The sequence below is a fragment of the Crinia signifera genome, chromosome 5 (genome assembly GCF_055691185.1).
Source record: "Crinia signifera chromosome 5, ASM5569118v1, whole genome shotgun sequence".
In the NCBI taxonomy this organism is placed as follows: Eukaryota; Metazoa; Chordata; class Amphibia; order Anura; family Myobatrachidae; genus Crinia; species Crinia signifera.
In genome coordinates, this window is record NC_139221.1 from 137460076 (window position 1) to 137483828 (window position 23753).

Sequence of the window (23753 nt, forward strand, 5' to 3'; positions counted from 1 at the left end):
GAGAGTGACTTAGATTTGAAAGCGCTGTCAAATGATTTACGCAAGTTGTGGGGCAAGGGGAAAATCTGTGCATGCGGCGGGCATTCATGTGTGCAGCAGGCTGCGTTTAGATGACTCACAAAGCTGTGAAATTCACAGCTTTGTGTGTCAACCGGAATGACCCGTTCACATTCTTATGTTGTGCAATGGGCAGATGAGCACCCAATGTTGCATAAGAAAAGCCCAATTTGTAGGCTACTACAGTATCAAATACTGTACACCTTTTATCAGTATACAAAAATATATGGCTTTGCAATAACGGATAGTTAATATTACTGCATTTTTGACTGGTCATTTACAAGTAGCTACTGTAGATAGCTATTGCGGCCATTATGTAGAATTATCCCCTCTTAGCTCTCTACAGCCTCAATCCCCCTGGTGTCTCAACTGTGATGCTACCAGTGTTTACTGCCATCATCTTTCTCTTGGTGTCATCAGTTTATCTTATCTCCATGACCAATCTATCTCCATCTCTCTTTATTTTCTGCCCTCTCCCTATCAGGTTTGGTGGATTGTTGTTTGGGTCATGAGGGTGATACAGTTAAGAGGGCCAAGGATGGGTGTCAGGTGTGGGGTTCATGTGAGGGATTGTTAAATTTCCAAGTACTGAATGGTGTCCTCCCTCTCCTTCCCATCTCTGTCCCATTCACCAGTATGTCTCTTTCAACTTATATACTTGTATGACTTCCCCTCTGCCTCAAAATCTCATATCCCTCCTCTGTCTCAAATTATATATTTGTAATCTTTGTCCACCTCATTTCCTCATGTACTGTATGTAATCTCAGCCCCCAAGGGGGGGTTGCCAAGAGTGAGTGGGATAACTCATAAATGTGGATGGGCTTTGGGTTGAGAGGAATTAAGTCTGTGCTAACAATGCTGACCAATCATGTAAGCTTTTGGCTATGTCTAGCAGGCAGCAATGAGAATTACAATACAATGGAGGTGGCCTTCTGTACTCTCTACTGTGAGTGCAGTGTGTCATGAATGCCCACTGTGATTGGTAGGCAGGTGAATTTTTGTGTAGTTTTCATAGAAGTGAAACAAGCACCTACAGTATGTTCACTTGTGGTCCTTCCCACAATGTTTCAAATAGAGTAGCAATGTACTGTATATAATTCAAGTGCAGAGTTTGGAAGCTGATCCCTCTCACTGCCAGAGGTGGACCTTTAGGCAGTGAGACCCACCAAGGGCTATCCATGTAAACTTTGGACCAGCCATAGCTTGGATTTTATTTATGGCACAAATAGTTCTTAATTTAAGCTACAAAAAAAAATGATTGGCACATGGGTACAACCTTCATAACAGCAGTAACAAAGTGATCCAGCAACACATAATTACATATTTAGATTATTTCAAGTTATTTAGCCAAAATATTTTATTTACATAGCGAGGATTAGGAAAATGATAGTACATTTGCCAAAGTCTAGTGGTGTGATATCATAGTTATCTGAAAGCAGAAAAATTAAGTTAAAATTGATGTTGAATAAATAATGCTGGCTATATAATCAGCAAGATTTTTACAGTAATCTGGCCAAATGGCAGAGGGACAGAGTGATGGTTCCATAATAGCTCTGCTTTCATATATTGAATTAATTATTGGCATGATGAAGAGCTCACTGCAAGCAATTGGTAGAAATATGTTTGGGGTGAAAATCTATCTCTTTTTTTTTGTGCTTTTTTCTAGCAATGAATGAGTCATTTACAAGCTGTATATTATACTTTATTTCTACACATTTTTTAAATAGTTTTCATTTAGTTATTCTAAAAATGCATGCTATAAGATTCAGTATATCCTATTAATATTATATTTTATTTATAGAGTACTAATATGCTGAGTATTGAGGGTTCATTACACATACACATTTTATACAAGGATAAGTGAAATTAAGAGCCTGATTCAAACCTATTTGCTAAGCTGCAAATACTCGTGCCGCCCATCACCCTGCCGAATGCCTGCAACCTCCCCCACCATGCCGCCAACATCCCCTTGCTAGCATGTGAGGGGATGTGTACAAGAATACATCCCCTTGCATGCGGTCGAAGGGGAGACAAATCATTCGATGGTTGGGTGGTTGGGACCATGAAATTATTTTTCTCCACTTCAGATATAAAAGTCAGTCTAAACTGACTTTTATTGCCACCAGAGATGGCCGAATACTGGGTGGATGCTGACATCATGTTTTCATGGGGATTTCCATAATACACTGGGCATTACCCTGATACCACCCCCTGTCTGTCCCCTCCCTCCCCTGCCCATGTGATCCCCACGACAAGTGTGCATATATGCCCATGCGCAGGTGCCCCACAATAAAAAATGGGGACGAATTTTGACCCATATGAATGCGTCTTAATTAGCCCCTATGTTTGGCCCTATTCAAATGACTTACTACTGTATATAAAGCCCCATATAAACTAGACAATCCTGGCTGCGGCCCATATAGTTAACGATATCAGCCATGGGTGGTAAAATTGAGTGTACACACTGAACAAAACGATATCGGTAAACAATATCATTCTGTGACATCACCAGGACCCGCTGAACATGCAGGTCAGTGGCTTTATAACCAAAATTGACCTTCATGTTAAGTAGACAGGAGATTTTGTTAATGATGCACAGGAGTATGCATCATTAATTATATTGCATGTACACATTAGATAATATTTTTTAAGATATCACTCAGAAGCCCCTTTCTGAGTGATATCTTTTCAAATATCCTTTAGTGTATGGGGTTTAAGAGGTTGCAGCATTTTCATCCTCCATTAATTAAACTACTGGTGGTTAGTGGCATATCTGTTTAGCTACATGAGAAATAAGTAAAGTTAGTTGAAGGAATACAGATGGAGCCAATGTCATCTGAGTGGCTCCTGGCGTGACGATCGCCATCCGCCAAATGGGGCGCACGCACAATGGAGATGCTCGCATGCCCCATTCTCGCCAATGGACGCATGAGCATGTGAGATGCTCACATGTCCACATCCGCTAGCTCACCATTCGCCAGATACCAGCAGATGGCGTGCTGGTGGCAACGAAGAGTATGGCCCCATCTGTACCTTGTATTTAAGAATTATTGAAGAATTTTAAAATAATCTGACCTCCCTCTTGTTTTGGTTCCAATAAAATATTTTTATTTTATTTTGCATGGTTTATTTAAGTCTAGAGCAATACTTTTGGTATAATGCTATAATATTAGTCAAGGCATATGTTTCCAATATTCAGTGGCAGCTACTGTACTGTCACCAAGTACACAGTGGAACAGAGGCAATAACATCAGTGATAATTATGTAATAATATAGAGGTACAGGATAAGAGAGAGATTTGATAATGGCCTTTCTTGCACTGCATGAGGATACATTTTGCAGTGTATTTTTTTTATAAACTTTTTATTGAGTTTTCAATGTATTTTTCCATCAAGAAAATTTGTACATGTTTACATTTAACAATTGCTTAGATAACTAACAAAGGTGAATTGGTATTCCAAAAGTGAAAATTTGGAATTGTACCTGAAGGAGGCATTTACATTGATACATTGACTCTCTGTAAACGTAAAAGCATAAATCTATCAACTAAAATAATCTAATTTACATGCAGACTCACAAACTGGGGAAAGGTGGAAGGGGAAGGGAAAGGGAAGGATTTGCTATGATTTTAGTTTCGGGGCAGCAATGCATTCAGAATGGTACTTGATTTGTTTTTACTCCGTAGGGTTCTAATATATATAGAAATATAAGGTGAATAAGATGAATGGAGGTGTAAAGTCCCATTCTCCTGCTAATTGGAGTTGAATTGAAGATCAATAGTTGAAAATGGGTAGGGGGAGTATGTAGAATCTGCGTCAGTAAAGGGTTAACTCTATGTCCGAGACGCTTCTCAAAAAAGTCCATAATATATTGTCTTGAAGATTTGTCTAATGCATGGATAAACATGTCCCATTTATTATGAAAGGAGTCCGACTTTGCAGTTTAATTCTGCAACAGATATTTTTTAACGAAATATACTAGTTGGAGGAGCTTTATTTTAAGTTCTTGTAGAGTTGGAGCAGATTTTTTATCCAATGACGTAATATCAATTTCTTTGCCATTGTGAATATTATGACCATGAAGGTAATGTGCTTAGATTCATGTAAACCCAAGTCCAATTTATCAAAAGCAAACAAAACTCCGGTAACAATGTCACAGATGCATCAAGTTTTGTATTAATGTAGGCTATGATTTTATTCCAGAACCTCTGGATCTTATGGCAGCTCCAGAAGCAGTGGAAGAGTGTTGCATTTGTCATGGAACATTTATAACAGTGCTCTTTTTCCTCAAGAACCATTTATTTTCATTGAGCAGGGGATATATAGGTCCTATGTCTCTTGAAGGTATGCTGACTGTAAATATTTAGTATATTTGCAGTAATTTCTCAATGGATTATTTCACACGGAAAGTCTTCTGCCCACTTGGACATGAGTTGTGTTGAGTAAGTAATGAGGTTCAATTTAGATTCCAGTAGCAAGGGATACAATTTGCTAACGGTATATTTTCTAGTGGCCCTAAGTTGTACCAGGGTAAATATGATATGAGCTTCTTTGCCCAAGAGAGAGCTAAGATGTAATCTTTGAATGTAATGGCAGACTTGAAGGTAGAAGTAAAAATGGGTGTGTGGCAGTGAGTAATTATGGCTTAGTACGTTAAAAGGAATAATCGTCCCTCCCGGGTCGAAGACCCTGCTCTCAAGAGCCAATCCATTTTGTCTCCATATTTTGGCGACTGGGTTATTTAACAAATGATCAAAGCCTGTGTTGCCCCATATAGGTAGATATGGAGACTGCTCGAAATCACCCCCAAGTCTCTTATGCAGATGTATCCAATTTAAATATGTATCTCTAAATAAGACATTGTTAGCAATTTCTTTGGGGATTCTGCTCCTCGTTTGCAAAAAGTAAGAGTGATAATGGACACCCCTGTCTCGTACATTTCTGTAGTGAAAAATAGTTGGATATTTGCCAATTGCAAGTAATTTGGGACTCTGGGTTAAAGTAGAGTAGTTTTATATAGGTAATATATTCTGGGGATATACCAAACCACTCCATACTGGAAAAGAGATGTGGCCAAAGAACAAGGTCAAAAGCCTTTTCTGCATCAATTGAAAGGATAAGTCCTTGGAGGGATGCGTCGGAGGTGGTCTGTAAATTATGAATGGCTGATATCACTTTCCTGACGCTTATGACCGAGTGTTTTCCTGCCATAAAACCGGTCTGGTCAGAATGTATGAGTAAGGGCTTGAGGGGCTTTAGTCTTTCTGTTATAATTTTCGTTAGTATCTTATAGTCCGAGTTCAGTAGTGAAATCAGCCTATAAGATGCCGGTTTTGTCAAATCTTGTTTAAAGTTTAGGTAGTGTCTTTATATAAGCAGCGTTAAAAATGAGTGGGGAGTATGTTTTCCTGCAGTATGTGATTAAAGGCTTTGGTCAGAGGATCAGGTATATGGGGAAGCATTCATTTGTAAAAACTACTTACGAAGCCATCTGGGCCTTGGACTTTACCTTGTTTTAGGGATTTTATTGTGTTAGATACCTCTTCTGAAGTTATCTGGGCGAAAAGTAGTTGGGTTTTATCTACTGGAATTTTCGGAAAGTTTATATCGGAGTATAATTGTTCTATATCAAGTTGTGTATGCTCAATACTTGGTTGAAGTGTATCTGTGGTGGAATAAAGAGAGGAATAAAATTCCTTCATAACTTCTGTGATTTGTTTGTTAGACGTGGTAAAAGAACCATACTGTATGGTAATTTTAGTGGGTGAACTACAGCTGAAGGTCTTGTACCATTTAGTAGGTTTGTTAACAATTTGCCTGTCTTAGTACCAAAATGGTGATATCCATAATCCATATTGTATAAATATTTCTTTCCTTTATATGTTAGATGTTCATTAAAGTGCATTTTAGTTAGATGAAAGAGCTTTTCCAGACATGAGGCTGAATATATTTTGTTCAGTCTTGCTACATATCTCCTCTAAGGACTGCCTTAGCTGCCTGCCAAAAAGAGACGGGCTTGTGGAAGCATGTGACTGCTTGTTCGAGCAGTATTCCTCCCATCTATCTATTACATATTTTAAAAAATCTGTAGAGAAAAGAAGATGACCAGGGAATCTCCATACATTCCTATGTGTAGTCTCTTCTGTAATCGATAACTTGAACCACGCTAATGCATGGTCTGAGACCAAAATAAGTTTGATCTCTGTGTCTAAAACTCTCGCGAACAGAGTCTCAGAGATTAGCAAATAGTCAATTCTTGATAGTGTATGATGTGCCGCCTAAAGACATGTATACTCCTTGGAGGTAGGATTGGTAGCTCTCCAAATGTCTACTGATTTGAGTTGTGATGCAAATTGTGGGACCCCTAAGCTGGGCAAAATGGATGAATGGGGGCATTGGGATGCTCTATCCAATCTAACATCTGTGACCAAATTAAAATCATACTTTTAAAGCTCCATCCATATAAGGAGTCAACTCCTTAAGTAAATTTTAAAAAGAAATTTCTCTTGTAAACTGTGGGAGCATAAATATTGCATAGTACATTTTTAGATGAGTACAAAGATATATAGTATAAAGATATATGTGTTATAGTAAATCTGCCTTCAGGGTCTGATAATGTCTTGATTACTTTATGTGGGATTGAATGTTTTATCAATATAGTTAGTCCTCTTGCTTTGGAAGTAAAGGCATCATTGTCAATCAATTTCCAACCCAACATTTGTAATTTTGGGTATTCTGGGCGAATAAGATGGGCTTCTTGGATAAACACAACATCTAATTTTAACTTATTGCAATATACCACTCCCTCCCGTCCTCTTCGCTCCATCGCTGACCGCCGACTGACCTCTCACCTAATCACCTCCTCCCACTCCCGTGTCCAAGATTTCACTCGCGCTGCCCCCCTGCACTGGAACAACCTCCCGCCACCCATCAGGCTATCTGATTCCCTTACCTCCTTCAAGCGCTCCCTCAAAACCCACTTTTTTCGACTAGCCTATCCCTCCTCCTAACCTCTTTTGATCCTCCTATCCTGCCTCCGTTCCCCTCCGTTCCTACTTATCCTATTGTATTTCGTTCGTCCACCCACCTATTTTTAGTATGTTAACTCTTATGAGCAGGGCCCTCCTTCCTCACGTACTCACCCTACCTCATTACCTCACCTGTGCTCCTGTCCTGTTCTTCCCTTCCTCTACTTCATCTTCAGTCTCCTTGACAATTTTGACACCTACTTCTGAACTTATGCGGATTTTAGTTCTACCAGCTATACCCCTATTTATACTGTATCTTTCAACACACCCTTTACGTTACCTTGTAATTTGTTTTTTTGTTTGCTATGTACGGCGCTGCGGACACTTTGCGGCGCCTTATAAATAAACGTACTACTACTACTACCAAAATTCTGCTTTTTATAGGTGAATTAAATCCTCCAACATTTAAAGTACCAATCTTAAGTTCCATTATGTTCTAGGTTGATTACAAAGAATATATACATATTGCGCCTTAGGGTACGTGTAATACCTTTAAGATACAAAGAAAGTGAGGGGGGAACACATATTCGACAAACTATAACTATATAATTTTGAGAACATAAATGCACACAGCACATTGAAGTAACGTACTTCCACTTTACTTGACTTTCGGTATGAAGGTGTTAGCACAATTATCATTGTGCTCTTTATTAACTATTTCTATCTGAAGCCTAGCTCTCCCCAGTCCCGGCTGATTGATATTATTAACATATTATGGCTTAACTAAAGGTTTTCCATAAAAGTAAACCTTTCTCCTTCTTACTACAAGACCATACTAACTATTCAGACAAAAACAGTTAACAATTTACACAATGTATACCAGGAATGTTATTTGTTTCTACCCATCTTTCCAACACATTACTTAACATTGGTGATATCTTGATCAGGTTGAGCAGTGCCTTCCTTTAGGAAGTTTATTGCTTCAGCTGGAGAAGTGAAGTCGTAATGTGTGTCAGTTCAAAATATACGCAGTTTTGCTGGATATATTAAAGCAAACTTCTACTTTGTCTCAATTAAGGTGCCGCAGATGTGTGCAAAAGCCCTCCGTGCTTTGGTAACTGTGGCCAAGAAGTCTTGATACAATCTTATTAATAACAGGTATCTTCCTAGAGGCTCTCCAGATGTTCATCTTATGTGTGTAGCTTGGGGTCTTGAAAATTGTAACCCTTGGTCAGGTATCATTAGGCCGCAGGGTTGGACCTATTCTATGCACTCTCTCCACAGTCATGTTTTTACATTCATTTTGGATACCAAGTAGCTGAGGCAATGTCTGAGCCAAAAACATTTCTAAAACAGGCCCTTTAATGGCTTCAGGGAGGCCTGTTATTCTGATATTGTTTCTCCTAGAGTGATTTTCTATTTCCTCCAGCCTGTGGGTGAGAGAGTAATTATCTTTCTCTAACTGCTTGATCTCACATTGTGCATTTGACAAGTTATGTGCTATTGTGCCAAATCTATTTTCCGCAGTATCAACACGTATGTACTGTATTTGGGATGATATATCACTCACTGCTTTAGCCAGCAGGGGTGCCATCATTGCCGTTATAGCATCCACCATGTCATAATTTGTAAGTGGGGCATTGCGTTGCAGCTGGGAAGATTCAAGATCCTCTTCATGCATGCTTATAATTGATTTTATAAAAGCTGGCGAGGTAGTTACCAGATCCATCATCATTACAGGAGTAGGACCACGTTTTACTTGTTTCCCAGTCTGCTGTTGGGTTCACGGAGGTCGTTGTGCTGTAACGTACTTGTCCATGTTTGCACATCTCATGTATCGATGGGTTAGAGTAGGTGCTTTTGGGATAATGTATCAGACCTCTCTCTGAGCCAGTATGAGATTATAGAGCCTCTTCTATATAGTCCCTGTATACCCACAACTAAACAGCTTCGACTTTAGGGGTCACCCACCAAAAAACACCCTACATTCTTATAGGATTACGATTAGTCCAGTTAAAGCAGGGGAAGAGATTTTTTCCCGCCCTTTAAAATATCATCCCGTTTATTGTTGGAGGGTTGTGGAGCAGTAAGGGACAGTAAAGCTGCGGTAGTTTGTCCATATGCTCCCTCTGTCACGAGGTTACATTGCAGCCATGTGTGTGAGGGGGCCCCTTCTGCAGTTGAGCCCATCACTTCTAACAACCTCTCTAAGGTTTATGTCTCCAATGTCTCCGGGTCACCTCCTGCCTGATCTAAAGAGGCTGGGGAGAACCCTCAGTGGGTGGTTGTTTAGTTGTGTGGCAGGTGATGCGAGCCTCTGGACAGCAGCTGGTGCCTCCGGAGTCAGCAGGTGAGGTCCCCCTGGCAGGTGATAGGCAGGATTTTAGAAAGAAGGAGACAATTGCAGGGTCCGGGGACACGGCAGACCCGCCGGGCTGCTGTTGAAGTCTGTTGCTGGCATGGTGTGGGAGCGGAGGCCTGCTCTGAGTCAGGTGCGGCTGTCTGTCTCTCACGCTGAATAAATTAGAAGGACAGATTATTAAAGATGCTCCCCTTGTTCTCCTCTCCGGTCACCTCTGCCATTGGAGATGGGTCAGTAGCGGGGTTTTAAGCCTGTGAAGGGTAATTTTCAGTCAGGTCTGGACAGAGCCACAGAAAAGAGGTATTCACTCCATGCACCCGGAACCAGAAAATTTTGCCTTGTATTTATTATCTTTATTGTTATACTGTAGTAAAGTTATTAGAAATTTTTTGAAAATCTTCCTAAATAGAATACTTAGTCATTTACCTCAGTCCATAATCCATTGGGGCTCTCAGCGTAAATGTTAACATCCGCCCTCCTGCATAAACACACTTTTGTCTCAACCAATTAACCTATAGGTATCAGTATGTTTTTGTGATGTTACAGCAATGACATAACAGGGCTTCTTGTCAAGAAAAGAAACAAGCACATTCTCTGGATTTTTTGTCATTGACAGGAAAGATCAATGACTACACTTTTGTTGACATATTCTACCTGCTTCCTTAACGTTTAGTTAAGCATACCCAGTCATAACTGTGCTGTTATATAGCAGTAAGCAGCCAGTAAGTGGTTAATATGCAGCTACAGTACCTCTACTTCTGCTTTTACAAAAAATATAAGAATGTTAAGTAAATAGATTCCAGCATGTATTCTATTAGACTGTATAAAGATAAGGACAATGTGTGCAAGTTTGATATTCATGGTGATTATAACAGCATTAATGTAGGCGCTGAACAAAAATCATGAGAAAGTGGAGAAAGGTCTACAGTTATGGATAGAATTGTAGTTATCTTAGATACAACTCAATCATTAAATAATATTTGACAAATGTAAGTCTACTGAAAAACACTGCAGCAATGTACTGAATTCATACCTCCCAACTTTCAGGTCATCCGAGGAGGGACAATTGTGGCGCACGCCTGAAAATAGGGGGCGTGGCTTGCTGCGGGAGGGGGCATCCCCTCTGGATGCAGGGGATAGATGCTGTGCGCATGCGCACAGCATCTATTTTCTGCTTGGAAAAAGCCAGCTCCAGCTTACAGTTGCAGCCGTCCCATCCTCGTGACAATGTGTGAGAGTCATAGCTGGGCGGCACGCAGCGTCACGCATCATAGGGGGCGGAGCCAAACCAGACAATTGGCTGCCGGAAGATGTTTGCACTCTCGTAGCAGCTACATAGCTGCTAGGGGACAAGCTGCCTACAACTCTGCAACCACCAGTGTGTTCCATGTGTGTGGTCTATGGTGCACGCATGTGCTCATGTGCGATACATCTCCGTGCCGCACGGAGCGGCAATCGATGAGCGGGCAGCTATGTGCTTACTGCACAGGCTCAGTCCAGGCAGAAGGCACAGTGATTACAGCCCGCAGTGTACCATGGGCAGGGGAGGTTGCGGGTGGGACGCCGGGACAGGCCCTGATAATCGGGACTGTCCCAGCATATCGGGACGGTTGGGAAGTATGGCTTTTGAACATTTTTAATTATTGTTCACATTATTATATACAGGTATAATGTGCAGAACCTCACTGAAGCATAGAAACATTGTATACCATTTAGATTATCATAGATGCCTTACAATATTCTGAATTAAATGTAATATTAACATACTGTATGCATTCTAAATCTTAGTTATAGTAAATGATCTTTATCAAACAATATAATCCAACATCCCCTATGAGCTTTTCAAGTATATTAATAGTTCCTGTAATCAGTCGACTGTTCCAAGCAATATCATGCTCCAATCAAAACAGATTTCTTGCAACTTCAGTAAAAGTTTATTACAGGTTGAGTATCCCGTATCCAAAATGCTCGGGACCAGGAGAATTTTGGATAACGGATTATTCCGTATTTTGGAATATTTTAATATTTCAATTATGTATTTTGAAGTATCTTGCATTTATGCTGTATAAACACATCAAACACATGAAATGCACACAAATATATTTTATTTGTTCAAAAAACAAGGTTTTAAAACATGAAACAAAATTTGTGTTCTATCTCAGATATTGAATTTCAATGCCAAGCAATCATTTTCTTGTACATATATAGTGCCAGTTACATATCATGTCCTCAGTAGTGCTGTTACAAATGTCCCTAGTGAGTTTTTAGCAAAAAAAAAAAAATTTCCCACTTTCTGGAATGTATGGTTTTCGGAATAATTCGGATAAGGGATATTCGGATACGGGATACTCAACCTGTATTGTAAAATCCATACACTGTTATTTATCTATTTCATAACAACTACGACAATCACTTTTATAGCGGTGATGACACAGACTTGCAAAGTAGCAAATAAAGATGTGCAGATTGCACATGTGCTGCCTAATTGGAAGGTTTTTGAGTTTGAGATAAGGAGAACATTAAGTAATGGCAGCGTGGACAAAATATATACTGTACAGTATTTATTTATTTTATTATTTACTTATTAACAGTTTCTTATATAGCGCAGCATATTCTGTTGCGCTTTACAAAGGTATACAACAGTATATGCAGTATTCACTTTTTAAAGGAAACACTCTGTGTAAAATGATCTATAAATTTAATCCAATAGATTCAGTATTAGAATATTAATTTTTTCACATATCATTATATTAAGAATAAGAATCCTTTATATACCATATTTTATAAACTTGCAGTGATTACTCCTATTCTGGAAAAACAGAATTCTGACCCTAACCCTCTCTCAAATTACAATCCCATATCTCAGCTCCCATGCCCCTCCAAGCTACATATACAGTAGATAATTACATAACCTCTCTCACACACTTTCTTGACTTGAACAACTTATTAAACCCACATCAGTCAGGCTTTTGTTCCCAACACTCCACAGAGACAGCACGGACTAAGGTAGTGAATTATTTCATCACTGTTAAGTCTAAAGGCCATTACTCTTTATTCTTATAGAGTGGTGCTTGATAGTTTGTGAACCCTTCAGAATTTTCTATAAGTCTTCAGAAATTTGGCCTAAAGCTACCTCACATTCTCATACAAGTCTTAAAAGTACATAAAGAGAACCAAATCCAACAGTGTAGACAAAAAAATGTAGACATGCTTATATTTTTTATTGAGGAAAATTATCCAAAATCACATATTTGTGAATGGCAAAAGTATCTGTACCATTGCTTTTAGTATCTACTGTGACCTGCTTGTGCAGCAATAAGTACAGATGGAGCCCTCTTCACCTAGCTCTTTAATAGGATTAAGGGCCTTATTCTAGTTCACTCTTTCTGACAAAATCCTTCTTAGATGGCCAAAACCATATGCACTGCAGGGGGGCAGATGTAAAATGAGATAATTCGATTTGGGTGAATTATTTTGTTTCTGTGCAGGGAAAATACTGGCTGCTTTATTTTTACACTGCAATATAGATCTCACTTTGAAGTAAAACCCCACCAAATCTAATTTTTTTCTGCACAAGTAACATCTGCCCCACCTGCAGTGCGCATGGTTTTGTCCATCTAAGAAGGATTTTGTCAGAAAGTGTGAACTAGAATAAGGCCCCAAGTGAGTAATAGGATTACTATGCTAATCCACTCCTGTATTGTTCTATGTATTGTATTGCTGCTGAGAACAATAGAATAGCCGTAGCTATTACTGGTGAGGCATGACCTAAGGAAGATAGATGAGAGGGGTCCATCTGTACATCTAAATGTTTCCAGTAATTGTTGATTAGACATGGACATCAGCTTGGAGGAATTAACCCCATTCCCCTATACAAAACACATCAAATCTGTTATATTGATGAGTTGTCTTTCAAGAACTGCTCACTTCAGGTCCTTCCACAACAGTTTTATTGGATTAAGGTCAGGACTTTGACTTGGTCATTCCAAAACTTTAATGCATTCTTCTTTATCCATTCTTTGGCGAAATTATTTGAATACTTTGAGTATTACATCAAATTCCAGAGTGGCATCTTGCACATGATTTTAGCATCCTTTCACCAACCAGGGAGTCCATGAATCCATGGTGCATAAACACTGGACTGTGAAGCCAAACTCTGGAAATACAAACAGGAAGTAGGCAGCAAACTTTGCACTGACAATGAGTAGGCACTGATTAGCACAGATCACTCAGCACACATCCCTACATTGCCCTGTGCATACAGGGCTTTAGTATCTGTGTCTACAATAGTATGAGCTGGCACCAGACAATTCAGCTGCATCCATACAGCTAGAGCATTATTGTGAAGTTGACTATCAGGAACATCCTGAGATCCAGTGTACTGGCACAACCAGGTACTGTGGTGAGGAGTGGGGCAGTATGGATTGTGTAATGGTTTGCATTACTGCCTCACAGCACTGAGGTCATAAGTTCAATACCCACCATGGCCCTAACTGTGTGGAGTTTTTATATTCTCCCCGTACATGCGTGGCTTTCATCTGGGTACTCCGGTTTCCTCCCACAATCTAAAGATATACTGGTAGGTTAATTGGCTCCCAAAAAAGGAACCCTAGAATATCTGTGTGTGCATGTACATGTGGTAGGGAATATAGATTGTAAGCTCCACTGGGGAAGGGACTGATGTGAATGGTCAAATGTTCTCTGTGCGCGCTGCGGAATCTGTGCGCGCTATATAAGAAACTGCTAATAAATAATAAATAAATAAATAAATAATAATGGCTGTAAAATCTTAATAGTCCAATATGAAATATGTAGCATTTATCAATGCTTATTTCCTACAGATTTTAAGATTGTGAGCAGCACTCTTTTACCTCTTTGTCTATTATTATCTAGTCTTGAAGGATTCATGTATTGTTCACAAAGGCATATGCTCATGCTACAGTATATAAGTAATTGCTACATAATTTATATCACCACTGCACAGTGTCTACACTGTGTCTACAGTAGCCTGTGCTAGGCATAGGTTGCCAGAAACTTACAATGAAACTAGCTACAATTTAATTGATATCCACTTACAGATTTAGCTGTAGGATAGGTGTTTAAACTTAAAAGTTCAGTCATAATTCAATAATCTGATATTCTATCATATGAAAGAAAAATTAAGTGGACTCAGCGCAAATTCACTATTACTTTAAAAGTGCATCTGCTAATTAAGGGGTAATCGTCTCCTTGAGAATGAAGCGCCTTTCACATTGCAGTTTTAACACGGCATATATCCGATTTTTAACTGCTTTAAAACGGTACCAGCTGCAATATGAAAGCTCCACAATCAATTTACCGGTTACAAAATACCGGTATTTTGAAACGTGTTAAAAGCAGGTTCCTACACGTTTCTGAGCCGTTTTCCCTGCAGTCTGAACAGCTCAGAAACGATATTTGCCACAAATGATAACCACACATTATCCCCGCCCACAAGCAGGAAAGAAACTTATAAAATGACAATGTATGGCTTTCTATGGGTGAAACGGGTTGAATCTGAAGGTACAAAAATGGTATTGAAACTGCAATATACCTTTACAACATGCAGTATGAAAGGGGTTTACCTGGCTTTTGACCCATTTAAAAAAACGTTTACAAAAACGAATTAAAAGCAGGTTTTTGCAATGTGAAACCAGCTTGAGAAGAACAGAAAAAAATGGGAAGCAGCACTATTGAAAGTAATACATTTATTAATTCTTTGGATTAAATAGTAATAAAAATAAAAATTAGTAGCACAACGTTTCAATATTTCATAGATACCGGAAGGTATTAAACAGGTATAAAATATAATTAATAAAACGGGAGCTCTCTCACAGCCTAAAACAAACATAAATTCAAATAGTCTTATAAACTTAAAAAGCCAACATCATGTTTCTAATCTCAGGTAAGTAGCTGGTTAATTGTAATGGGTTTGCAGTTTTGTGTTTCAGAACTCTCTCACAGTTCAGCACAATTTGCAATAATTGCCTTGGATGATAAAAGTGTTTTCAGGTGTCCTTTATCAAATTCAAGCTTTTATAGCCGCCAAGATCTTTTCATTTAAATTGTCATTAATTTGCATTGAATGAAACAAAGTATTTGGTACTTGCGGGTGGAGCTCCACAATAAATGAAATCCCTTCCTGCAGTCAATGTCCTCAGGTTCTCTCTCGGCTGTCAATATTGCAGGTAGTGCAGCCTTATCCAGAGTAGTAGTGACCCAGGCAGCAGGGTGGACAATGGCAGGCGTCTGGATCGGATTAGCGTGTTTCTCTACCTTTCCTATATAGGTCAGCGGCTTCCTCAGAATCATAGGTGCCAATTTATGTTTTTGCTGATGGGTGCTCAAGCAAAAAATATAGGGGAGTGGCTTCTTGGGTAGCATTTATGTGCGACTGGGTAGCATTTATGTACCTGCACGGGGGGGGGGCACTGTGGGAACATTTATGTATTTGGCAATCTGGGGGCATTTATGTACTTGGCACTGTGGGGGCAAAGGGAACTCTGCTGCCACATTTTGAATATTGGAGACAACTGTGCTGTGTAATATAAATTGGTATTATTTTGAGGCCATGCCCCTTCTTGGGGAAGGGGCATGGCCTCAAAATAATACCAATTTATATTACACAGCACAGTTGTCTCCAATATTCAAAATGTGGCAGCAGAGTTCCCTTTGCCCCCACAGTGCCAAGTACATAAATGCCCCCAGATTGCCAAATACATAAATGTTCCCACAGTGCCCCCCCCCCCCCCCGTGCAGGTACATAAATGCTACCCAGTCGCACAACACACCCTACTCAGCCACACAGCATGCCCAGAGTGCCCAACTCGGACCCGTGGGTGCTCATCAATTTCCGTGGGTGCTCGGGCCCTTGAGCACCCACAGAATCGGCACCTATGCTCAGAATCCTCCATGAGAGTGCATCGGCTTACAAGTGCCAGGTTTAAATAGCGCTTTCTCTCAATTCTGCGCTGAAATCATCTGTGAGTTCCAAGCCCGCATGCACGTGCGGTCCAAGCTGAGACCGAGGCTTGAAACTCGCAGCTGATTTCAGCACAGAATTGAGAGATAGCGCTATTTAAACCTGGCACTTGTAAGCCGATGCACACTCACGGGGGATTTTGAGGAAGCCGCTGACCTATATAGGAAAGGCGGGGAAATGCATTAATCCGATCCAGATGCCGCCCATTGTGCACCCTGCTGCCCGGGTCACTTCTACTCTGGATAAGGCTGCACTACCTGCAATATTGACAGCCGAGAGAGAACCTGCGTACATTGAATGCAGGAAGGGATTTCATTTATTGTGGAGCTCCACCCGCAAGTACCAAATACTGTTTCATTCAATGCAAATTAATGACAATTTAAATGAAAAGATCTTGGCGGCTATAAAAGCTTGAATTTGTGGGTTATAAAAAACTCTTGATAAAGGACACTTGAAAACACGAGCGATTGGGGCTGATATAACTGGGAATATGGTCGCTGGCGACCGTAGTGCCAGTGATGGGAGTGTGCCCCGGCGATAAATCGCTGGGTGCGCGCTCCCGTTTTCAGCCCCATTCTAATCGCTGGTCTCAGCTGATTCCTCTGCGGCACCTCCGGCAGAGGTTACTTTTCATTAGCGACCATCTATGGTCACCGATGAAAAGGGGGCATTGAGTGATATATCGCTCGCTGATATATCGCCCGGCAATATATCGCCCCATGTGTACGCACCTTTAGCCTGCAAAATTCTCATCAAGGATGGCAATAATTTTCTCATTCAAACCAGAATTTTATATTTGTAAACAGTAAGACTTCAGTTGGGGCTGAATCCTGAGAATAAGGTGTATGAATTAATTTAAATCTCAAATTGTGTAAAAACACTTCATTTCTCGCTGCAATTTGTTCTGGGGAGTTATAGGGGTGATACATTCCCAGGTGCCGCATAACCAAAGGGATTTTGGTGTCATCTCATAGAAATTTGCCACATTTATCATATGACCCTCTGATTGATTTCAGTCACTTTGGGGTAAAACTACACCAATCAAAGTCTAATATCATCTAGAAGGTGCTATATAAATAAGTAGAATCTGATTGGTTGCTATGGGCAACATCCCATTTTAGTAAATGTACCCCCATGAATTAATTAAGGTGGCAGGTGAAAATGTAATGTGGAGGATCCAGACCAGGCTTTGGTAGCAGTAGCAGAATCCCAGGTTCTGTATAATCAGCAACACCTAAGTTTCGATGGTGGGATATCTACCCGAGAGATAGGCTGGGGGGGATGTTATAGCATATTATCCATTGGAGCCTGTTAAGAGACTGCTAGGCTGAGAGCGGATGGTGTCAAAATCCCGGTGGTCGGAATCCCGGCGGTCAAAATACCGACGCCGGACTCCCGACTGCCGAAATCCTGCCAATTTCTTCCTCTATGGGTGTCCACAACACCCATAGAGGGAGAATAAAATAGTGTGCCCAGCGTAGAGAGGAACTGGGCCCGCAGCATGGCGAGCACAGTGAGCCCACAGGGGGGGGGGGGGTCCCCAGCCCCCCTTGTTGGGATTTCGGTAGTCGAGATTACGGCGTCGGTATTTCGACCGCCGTGATTCCGACCACTGGGATTTATTACAGATTTATAGTTGTTTATGTAAAAAAATAAAAAAAGACAGAGAATACAAAAACAGCACAAAACTGATGTAAAACAAACAGTGATGCTGGTTTTAAAAAAAAAAAAAAAACATTCAGTAGTTTTGTGACTAGTTGTGCAGTGATGTTGTGAAGGGGTTTAAAAATCCCACCAAAACCAATACTTTGTTAATTTAGTTTAAGTATCAATTGCAATGTTGTGTAATGTTGGCTATTTTTATTAGGAAACTTTTTCCCTATCTGCTATGCATGTGTTTGTCTGACCCTTACAGAAGAGTACACACCCACACAGACTTTGGGATAGCTGCTGCAAAATTATAAGTCCTTATTTTCCTTTGATTCTGTAAATAAATGCGCTTGTTACTGCTGAAGTACATACACTGTAAGTAGTTTATACTTAATTACTACTTCCGTGACCCAAGCCAAATAACATAAACTATTTTGAACAATTTAACCTTAACTATGAACTGTTTGCCATTAATAAACTCTACTCACAAGTCTCCCATTGGCCTTTTATTGGCATTTAAAATTGTCTTGTTTTTTTATAGATCTTGATATACTTGTACGGAAAAAAAAAAAGGTTTTGACAAACTAATTTATATTTAAATCACAGAATTATAGTGTTTTTCAGGATGAACATTGTTTTTATGCATACGTTATTTGTAAACAGGGATTGTCTGCAGCGCTGGGTCAATATGTAGCTTAATTTTTATAGGGTTCGCAGGGTTCCACAGAAAATGACTTTCATGGGTTTCTTCTTTTTTAAAACATAGTCATTTATTAAAAAAAAAAACTATATAAAAAATGTAAAAATATATACAACACAAAAAATACAGTTCCTTGCAGAAGGAAATAGGCTCACGGACCTCTCGGGGACAGAGTCTCCTCCACTCTAGATGTTTAAATGGGATTTTCACTTAGGGTACCACACTGCCACTGTGGTAACCCTTTGGGTTTTCCCTGTGTCTGGCGAAAGTGTTCCCTGGTGTAAAGGAGATGTGAAGGGGATCCTTAGAGCAGGGACACGGCACGCGCTGCTCTCCCAGCCAACTTCTGCCTGCGCTCGCAGCTTGGCGGGGTCACGGAAAAGATCTCCCTTAGTGTTAAGGGAGATCCATGTTCACTACATGTGTCTTAGAAATAATCTCTCCAGAAAAATACTAAATCATTATTCCTTATCATTTACCTTGCAACTGTGCAATCATTACAAGAAGATGGCTGCTCAGTTCTGTAAGTATCTATAAAATTGTGTCCATTAACTCCTGTGAGTATGGAAATGGCTAATATAGATCTTTATTTCAGTCTACAGAAGGTGCCTTGAAACGACATTTTCCAGCCTGGCCAGCTACAGATTTTGCTGAAGGACTGATTATTTGATCACCCCTGAATTTAGAGAGATCAATATGTGCATTTTCCTTAGCTAAACATTAAACATTTTTGTATCATTGCAGTGATGTTACAAACTCTTTTACTGCAAAACAATAAAAATCACTGGAAATAGCTGGTTTGTATCATGACTACTAGAAAAGAGAGATGCATCACTTCTAGAAATATTTTGCTATTAATTCATTTGAGTTTATTTTTAATTTCAATTTACCATTTTGGCATATCTAGTACAATTGACACCATGGTTACAAATGTCTTTTATATATATATTCTAACTATAGGAATACCATTTGCAATCATTTACTCTACAAATTCTAAATATATCAACACAAAATATAACTATGGTTATTATGATTGGATTCAACTTAGTAGTGCTATAGCATTTGTAAATGCAAAAGAACAGTTAAAAATATAGGACATTTATGATGTATTTGAAATTTCAGTCCTACGTTATAAGTCAATATTTCAGAGCAACTTTATTTTTTAATTTGTTTGGGATACACACAAATATGGGTACTTATGTAATATCTAGACTCCCGTTTTTCTTATGAGACCGCGTCCCCTCGCGGGGCTCGCTGCGCTCACCACGCTTCGGGCTCGGTGGCTCGCTGCGCTCGCCACACTATATAAAATCAACTCCATGCGTAGTTGGATAGTAGGGGTATGAAAAAATGGGGTGCATTTAACATGGGAGTCCAGATAATACATAAGTACCCAAATATGTGCTGCGCTCTTACTGGAGGAGCTCTGCACATGAAAAACAAAACATACTGTAAAACATTAATGATGTATCATAGTTGCAAATAGAGTACACATACATGCTACACCTGACGAATATACCTTCAAGGTCTGTAATGACATCTTATTCAACTACATATACTTTAATATGCAGTTGGTACTCATTTAGCAACTATAGCTGCTTCCAATCGGGTGCCGGATGGCTCCCCGACAGTCGGGATTCCGACAGTCAATACGCCGACGTCGGAATCCAGACTGCTCCCTCGTGGGGGTCCATGACCACCATAGAGGGAGAATAAAATAGGTGGTGAGCGCAGCTCGCCACCGTGCCCGCAGCGTGGAGAGCGCAGCGAGCCCGCAAGGTGCTTCATTGCGCTCCCCGTGCTGTGCAGTCGGGATTCCGACATTTGAGTAATGACTGTCGGAATCCCGACTGTCGGGTAATTATACCAAAACCCATTCCAATCTTCATGGAAGGTTTTCTACAATACTTTAGAGTGTTTCTGTGGGAATTTGTGCCCAATTATTCTGTAGAGCATTTATGAGGTTAGGCACCAAATGTAGTACTAACGTCTTATTTACATTCAGCCAGTGCTGGCATACTCCACATTTCTTCTTCTTGATAATCAGGGGAGTGACAATCCCTTGCCAGCCGCTGATAATAGCGCACCTCACATTTAGTTTTGCTTGTAGGTGCCAAAGGTGCTTGCTGAAGTTGAAGTCATGCCATTGTGCAGGCTACTTAGGTTCTTCCACAGTACATTCTTTATAGTTCTTACTTTGTGCGCTGGGGCACAGTCATGCTGGAACAGAAAAGGGTCTACCCCAAACTGTTGTAAAAAAGGTCAAAGCATAGCATTGTTCAAAATGTCTTGGTATGCTGAATCATTAGGATTGTCCTTCATTAGTGTTAAGTTGCCTAGCCCAATCCCTGAGTAACAGCCCCTTAATATTATACATGTACTGTACCTCCTCCACCAAACTTCACAGTTTGCATAATGCAGTCAGGCAAGTAACGTTCTCTCGACATCTGCCCTACCCAGACTCACACGTTTAACTTCCAAACAGAAAAAAACACGATTTTTCACTCCACAGAACAAATGTCCACAGCTCCACAGTCCAGTGTTGGTGTGATTTACATCCCTGGCCTTCCTTGCCTACCACTGTTTATTCACAGAAACCCATTCCATTTAGCTCTCTCCACACTGTTTTTTTAAATATGCAAGTAGATTCTTCACTCTGTGATTTTATGTGGATTTCCACTGTGTTGCTGAGGTTTCACATGTTTCTAATTTCTTATAATACCTATAATAAATGGACGTGGAATTTACAACAGTGATGAAATTACACAAACCATCTTTTTATTGGCGGTTCCCACCATAAAAAAAGAGACTGAGAGTATCAACACACATGCAGTCCCTCAGTGCACTGTATAAGGGGCATTCAGTGCCCATGACTGCTTACATGGAATGAAGAGGATGTTATATGCCGAGTATAATTTTTCACAGGTTCCCTATGGATCATCTACTGCAGAAGAGGACAGGCCTACATGGGACCCTATAGGTGAGTATGTACTGTATTAAACTTATATTTTATTATGGTGTGAGCATTTTATTTATGTATAGTACTTTGTTCTGCTGTGGAATGACAAGAACCAGACGGCCCAGTGATGCCAACATGCTGCGACTTGTGGTTCTCCAAGTCCCTGCATATGATGTAGGCTTGCTAGGACTTTTTGTTCTACAACAGAATGCAATACCTTTATCCTATTTTTTTACACTTTTATGGCATCAGCCCACCACCCACAGCCCAGAGGCGGCAGGGGCAATCTTGGGCTGTAGCCAGGGTTGGGGTTCCCCTCGGGGGGATACCTTTATTGGGGGGTCCCTTCTCCCCCAGGGACCCAGCCCAGGCTGTTGTGCCAGGGTGATCTTGCTTTGGCTGGGTACCTTATGTAAAAAGTGTCCCTCAGCTGTGGCATGGCATGACACTGCTTTCTATTTGAGCCCAGTCCTGGTTTTCCAAGATAGAGGGGACCCCTACTCATGTTATCCCCCAGGAGCCTGGTGCTGGTTATAGAAATGCAGGGGGACCCCAGATTTTTCATTCTGTATTTCTGAAACCAGGACTGGCTCAATGAACCCAGGGCTGGTTATAGCCGGGAGGGGGAACCGTACACTGTTTTTTTTTATTTTTTTGGACTTTTCCTTACTAGGAATTACTTACTAGCATTGCAAGAATCTGACTGATCCATGTGATGCTGGCAGGTTGTACGTACTCTGCTGACTGAAAATTCAGCATCCAAATTTATCCAAATTCAAATGAATTCGCCATCTGAAAATAAGAATCCGGAGAATACAGCAGCTTGATAAATTTGCTGTATTCTTGTATTTTTGGCCAATTAGCACTGATCCCGTTCATACCATTTTGTACACAGGAATGGCCGTAATTGGCCTTCTTCGTAAATTTCCCCCATTATTTGTAATTTTATAAGATATCTAATAAATTGTCTTTTAGATAGTTATTTGTGTAACAATACTTTCTGGAAATTTGTGCATCCAAACAAGAGTTTCTTTTCCTTTATTCAATTGAAAAAAATGAAAGAAATACAGGCTCAAGTAGGCGTTGAGGTTACCATAAGGTATAAAGGGGAAGACTTGATGGACCAAGTGGTTCTTTTTTTATTTTTTATCTGATTTTTATTAAGTTTTCCAAATTGTGTACGGAGGCAAAAAGCTCGATGTTTACAAAAACATTTGACTATGAACAAGCAAATGCAGATAAGGCATAGTCATATTGTTTGTATATATCAACATAAACATGGAGTCTTACAAATATTTTGTATAATATATTCATTGATTCAAGAATAAACACACCGAGAGCATAAATGAGCTCAAACAGTAAGAATTTTTAACAACAACATTAGACAGAATAGGTGAGGGGAGGTAAAGGGGAAAACATTAAAGATTTGTTCAATAACCTATCTAGGAAAGGTTATTGAGAAAGTGGTTACAACTCAACTAGAGACCCACCTGTCAACCCATGACATTTATGATCCATTCCAGTCAGGATTCAGGAGAAGACATAGCACAGAAAAAGCTCTGGTATATGTGCTCAATGATCCTTTAAATGCAAGGGATAGAGGAGACTGTTCAATCCTAATCCTTCTGGACCTCTCTGCAGCATTTGACACCATTGACCATGGGATTCTAATTGAGAGCCTGAAGAATTTCTGTGGTCTGGGTGGCACAGTCCTTAGCTGGTTCAAATAATTTCTCGCTGGCAGGTCACAGAGAGTTTCAGCGGGAGTATACTCTTCACCACCAGTGCCATTGTCTTGTGGTGTCCCACAGGGTTCTATACTATCTCCCATGCTTTTTGCAGTATACATGCTTCCACTTGGTGACATAATCAAACGTCATCGCCTGGTCTACCACTGCTATGCAGATGATACCCAACTGTACCTTTCCTTTGCTCCATGCATTGATAACACAATAACAACCTTAAATGGCTACCTAGCTGAGCTCCAGGAGTGGATGAGTGCCAGTTGGCTGAGACTGAACCCAGATAAAACAGAAGTCCTGATGATAAATCACAGGA

General features: G+C 40.2%; 1 protein-coding gene across 1 annotated transcript in view; it reads left to right on the forward strand.

Annotated features, from left to right (window-relative positions):
• LOC146080611 (cadherin-9-like) overlaps positions 1–23753 on the forward strand; it is a 266660-nt gene that overhangs the window by 31746 nt on the left and 211161 nt on the right. The window lies entirely within an intron of this gene.